Genomic DNA, 6,007 nt, shown 5'->3' with positions numbered 1-6,007 from the left:
ACACACACATACACACACACACACACACACACACACACACACACACACACACACACACACACACACACACACACACACACACACACACACACACACACACACACACACACACACACACACACCATTAACGTCATGAGTCTTTCATCGCTTCCTGTGGGTTGCTATACAGTAACTGAATGCAGGAAGCATGAGGTGTGTGTGTGTGTGTGTGTGTGTGTGTGTGTGTGTGTGTGTGTGTGTGTGTGTGTGTGTGTGTGTGTGTGTGTGTGTGTGTGTGTGTGTGTGTGTGTGTGTGTGTGTGTGTGTGTGTGTGTGTGTGTGTGTGCGTGCAGTCCAATGCACCTATTGCCTCTCTGCCTCTGTATCCAAGACATATGGTTCTCAACCTCTGAACAACAATCCTGAACCCCTCAACTTTTTTCGATCGATCAGGAAGCACGGCAAATAATCTGCGTCATCATTTACGTGCATTAATAATGAGGTTGCCAAATAAGCACAGAAATTAGCGATTTGAGGCCAAACGAAGCATGTTGAATCCCAACCAATACACAGCGTTTTCACATAGCCCTTTATGAAGGTTCTAAGATCTTACAGACCCAGCCAATTTTTTGGGGGCTATATATCACATCACAGAGCAAGGGTAAATAGCCCGTTCAACCATTCTCTATCCCCTTTAATATTTAATTAACTATTGCACTTCCATTTTCAACTTGCTCTAAGCTGTCTGGCTCTCAGTGCCTCCCAAATGTCATCATCAACGTTCCAATCTCTCCGAGACTTGATCTGACCAAGAGCTTAACAATTAACATTTCCCAAATGGCATGGTTGACCTGTCTCCCTTGATTGCTAATGGTAGTTTGCTTCCTGACAAAGTGAGAGGAGTTCCCGTTTTTGCCGTATAACTCAGAAATTACTTGCATCGCTCTTGACCTGACTATTTGCAACACCAAAGGTGTAGGAGGACGCGTTCCAAAGGTAGCCTACAGAGTCCCTGTTGAGGAACACTGTGGCTCAGTGATTAGAGCACTGGGTTCGCAACCAAAGGGTTCCCGGTTCAATCACCGACCGGACCACGGCTGAAGTGCCCTTGAGCAAGGCACCTAACCCCCACACTGCTCCCCGGGCGCCGCTCAGCAGGCAGCCCACTGCTACGGACTAGTGTGTGTACTTCAATGTGATTCAAAAGTCCAAATTGGATAAAGTGCAGAGAAAGAATTTCCCCTAGAGGACCAAAATTGGCACTACACACCAATACTGTTTTGTTGAATGACATGCCTGTTCTCAGGTGTTCTCACTGTGATAGATCAACACAGTGATACCGTAGCTAGCATGACGTGGTTTGGCCCTGCCTGTTCTCAGCAGTGTATTTTCGGGTTATCTCTTCTCGGTTGCCTTTCTTGCAAAAGTGGAAGTGAGCCTCTCGGCAACTTCCTCTGTGTTTCCATGACAACCGCCACTGACTTCCCCTCCCCCTCTGACCTGTTTGCTATGTGAAGTGAGTTTGTGGTAACCCCCCCAGTCACAGTCTGTCAAGCTCATGAGCCCTCATAGGCCCAGTCTGAAGTAAAAAAAAAAAATAAAAAAAGCCTGAATGCTGTTATTCTCTAACAAATGTACTTGCTTCTAGGTTAATGCCGTGGAGCAAAAACACACACAAACATTAGCACAATCTCTCTCTCTCTGTCTCTCTCTCTCTCTCTCTCTCTCTCTCTCTCTCTCTCTCTCTCTCTCTATCTCGCTCTCGCTCTCGCTCTCGCTCTCTCTCTCACCACACACACACACACACACACACACACACACACACACACACACACACACACACACACACACACACACACACACACACACACACACACACACACACACACACACAGACAGACATACACATTTCTATGAAATCTACAGAGTATGATCTTCATCATATCAATAAAAAATGATCACATTATTCACATAATATAGAGAGTGGAGGGGTGGGTGTAGAGGTGGTTTTGGTCGGGGGGTGGAGATGTACTAAGGAAGCTAAGAGAAAGGATCAGTGTAACGCAAGACATGCAGTCGTGTGGACTTATCGTGCTGCTGCTGGCCATTTTTCACAAAACAGGTAAGAAATCATTCCTAATTATTACACATTACAGTTAGTAATTGTTTGGTCAAAAGTAAGGGTTAATAACATAACGTGGGGTTTATGGTGCATCCTTTTCAGATTAATTGTGAACATTGGGTGAAGTGTTTGGCTTTCAACTTCAGACATAGGCTACAGGGTTGGATTCAAGGTCAAAAGCAGCTGTGCAAATTAGTCACAATTGTCTTAACCCTATCCAGACTGGGGGGGGGGCTAAAAGTGCCCGCACCAACTTTGATGTCGTATAATTCCTTAACGACTTAAGCTATGACTACGAAACTTGGTGACTTTTCCTAAAATGTTGTTGGCTACAGTTTAGTACCAAAAGATTATGTTTATCATTTTTGCCGTTGCCATGGCAACGGTTTTCTGACAGGTATGTCTGACCAAAAATCACTAATCTAAGTCTCATTATTGTTCCTTTTTCATATTTTTTTGTTATTTCCATTAGCATCAGACAACTTTGTGAGCATTTAAGTGGTCTGAAGCATATAATCATTATATTTGATGGAAAATACATTATGGCGATATTTTAGGCATTATAATCATATGATGTCATAATGACGTCATAATACCAGATAATGACACAAAAATTATGTCAGTCATAGATGTCCATATGTAGATCATCTCCCCAAAGTTTGGTGGTCATACCGTATTCCGTTCATGAGTTATGAGGGGGGGGGTCAAAAGAGCCCCCCCCCAGGCCCAGGAATGCCAAAAAAGCCCAGTCTGAATAGGGTTATATTGTACAATACATTTCAGGCAGTGACAAACAGTGAGTAGCCTACAGATCACGCATTCACAACCATCAAGGAACTGGAGTCCTCTCTACCTCTCTCCAACTTAGGCCTACTTGTTGATTGAATGAGTGAATGTCTTTCGCGCTTTTAATTTCACCAACTAAACAACCGGCGGTTGTTGTCTTTCAACAGTTATACAACAATGCAGCGCTGAGGCCCCCTGGCCTGCGGGGTAAATAAAATGAATGATTTAATGAATTTACAGTGTTTCTCGATCGCTTACACACAATTTTCGGAATCAGTTCTCGAATTCTCAACTCTTGACACAAATCTCCAAGCTTCATACACAACGGGCAGAACTCGTCACGACTTCTGAGAAATGCACGTCTTGTCTCAAAACATGTAGCCTACTCTCTTCTAAAAAGGTAATTTTGTTCTCAAATGACACACACAAGCAGTCATTTTAATACACTCTTATGTGAACCATTGAACAGTAATATGCACAAGGTAAAACTCTATACTCAACTTGACACACAGTATTTTATACAGGACATCACTTTCATGGATTTCCCTCATGAAAATTGTGTGTAATCCAGATAATTGTGTGTAGTGGTTTGAAAAGAGTGTGTTTTAAAACTGAAATATGAGTCTAAAGAAGGAACTGTGTTTAGTGTTCAGTGACATTGGTTAAGGGAGTTGGGAAATGGGTGAGAAGTTCCGAGAATTGTGTGTGAAGTACCAGAAATTGTGTAAAAGCAATTGAGAAAACTGTAATAACGAAAGCAAACCAAAATAAAACAACAAAAATAAACTGAACAAGTTACGTTTTGCTTCATATACATGGATTCTGAATGTTTGTTAACATGATGTTATGAGGAGGGGCAAGACACTGCCAGCCAACCATGTGTGCTATTTTTTTGACCGACAGCAGTTTGCAACAATCAGAGGTTGAGTTGTACGCATATAGTTTTGCACAGTCAGGTTATAAACACAATTTAGAACCCATGTATTGTATGACAAAAAGTAGGCCTACCAGGTGCTCTTTCTGGTTGTGTTAGACTTTTTGAGTCCTCTTTTTGTTCACACCCGGTCAAATAGACCTCTTCTTAATTAAGTTTAGTGATTGCACCTGTCACAGGTGCAATTTGTCAAAACACAGATAGTTGTAACAGGCAGAGTTTGATCATGCCAACACACTATTTGATTAAAGGGACACTCCACCCATTTGCATTAGGCTTTCCATTGCTAGACACCCAGTCATACTTTTGAATGGTTGTGCAACACTCTCTCAATTCCCCCTGAGACAGGAGAAATCTGTATTCACCTCTTAACACTTCCTCCTACAATGATGTAAAAATCGTCATTTTGCATCATTGTAGGAGGAAGTGTAAGAGAGGTGGATTTCTGTTGAGACTACAAGCCTTTTTCCCACCCTTTCAACCCCGCTCATAGGGGGTTGGACCTAATGCGCTAACAGACCTATCACAGATCAGTGTGCCAGTGCTTTTGAAATCACTGGCATTGAGGCTCCAGTAAGTCACTGGCAGAGCTGCCTAGGTGTGGCCTGTGGAACTTGAGCATTGCAATGCATTATGGGGATTGTTGTCACAAATCCACAAGCACTAAAAAGTCATTTTCTGCCTTTTCTCGGCCAAGAAGGCACCAAATTAGAAATGTATGCTACTATTCTACTACATATATGACCCACTTTCCATACGTATTCATGCTAAACTTCAGGTTAATGCTAAACAATGTAGGCTATAGGCCAGGGCATATATTTTCTATCTGGGCGTAAGTTTGGAAGAGGGCCATCTTCCAATGCAAGTGCCGAGATGTTCCGTGTAGTAGGTTACTTTTTCGCTCATTCATATTCTATTTTGGAAGTCGCACGAGAAACGAGGGACTCCTATGATAACGCTTGATTATCACTTATGAAATGAAACCAAGCCTATCTTTTAGGGACTGAAAATGAAACGCTGAAAAAATAGAAGAGCAATGAAGAAAAACGTCTTCTGAATTGCTTTGGTTAATTTAGCACCCCGAATTCGGATGACATAGCAGGCTAAGTGAAAGTAGTGAAAGTTTGAAAGTAAGCCTATGCTTCATTTATTTGCCTGACGTTGCAAGCATAGTACACATTCCAAAACGTTGCTACACGTCAATGATGAGTGTGCTGAGATTATTAGTGACGCTCAATACCTCATGATAGATATCCAGCAAGCACGCACCATAAGCAAATGTATTACATGTGCGTAAAACAATGCTTTTTAAGCGTCAAGACGGCGCGCCTCAAACATGCCAGTTAAGGAATACGCAACGTTTTCATTATATTATTGGATTCCCATCTCTCAGCTCGATGTTTAGAAATTTTAACCTGCGACCTCAAGTCAAGTCAAGNCAAGTAGGTTTTATTCAGGTCATACAAAGAATTTGAAATTACATTTCTTGCTTTCCCATGCAGACATAGACTAATCTAGGTAAGGACATAGACAGTATAGACATAGACAGTACTTATACATGGACATAAGTGCAAGACTGGACAACAGAAGATTGTAGAGAACATACATTAGGAGGAGGTAATTGTTGTCCTAAAAGTCCTTTATAGAGTTCTGACATAGTAATAGTAGCATTTTGAAGAAAAATAAATATTAACACATTAAAATTAGACTCATATTAAAAATAGCCTAACCATACGGGTAGATAGCCTTTTGTTCATGTGGCGTTTCACTCAAAGCCCTATGTGCTCTCTCCTACATTCCCGAAAACATTACAATTAAAATTATTTTATAAAACTCGGCGTGAGCAATGACTTCCAAAGGCGGATTCATATTTAACGTAACTGGCGGGGTAACATGGAAGGCACTGGAGCTCATGTAGATCCATGCGTTCAATAGGCCTACAATGTGTTGTTCATTTCCCTCGGGATTAATAGGTTACATGATACAACACTCAAAGCTCCCCGCGCTCGTTTTTCCTATCCCCAAACCATTATAATTTAGTGGAGTAGAGTGGAACTGTGCACGGTGCAATGACTTCCAGAGCTCTTTCTCTTCCCGTTTGGAAGTTTAGCGCTGGATGACAAGGGGGAGGGACTCGATGTGCTCAGGGGGAGGAGGGAGATGTCCTCCAGACCTGCCCCTCCCCT

This window comes from Engraulis encrasicolus, chromosome 16 (genome assembly GCF_034702125.1).
Source record: "Engraulis encrasicolus isolate BLACKSEA-1 chromosome 16, IST_EnEncr_1.0, whole genome shotgun sequence".
Taxonomy (NCBI): Eukaryota; Metazoa; Chordata; class Actinopteri; order Clupeiformes; family Engraulidae; genus Engraulis; species Engraulis encrasicolus.
Note: the sequence above shows the minus strand (reverse complement) of the source record.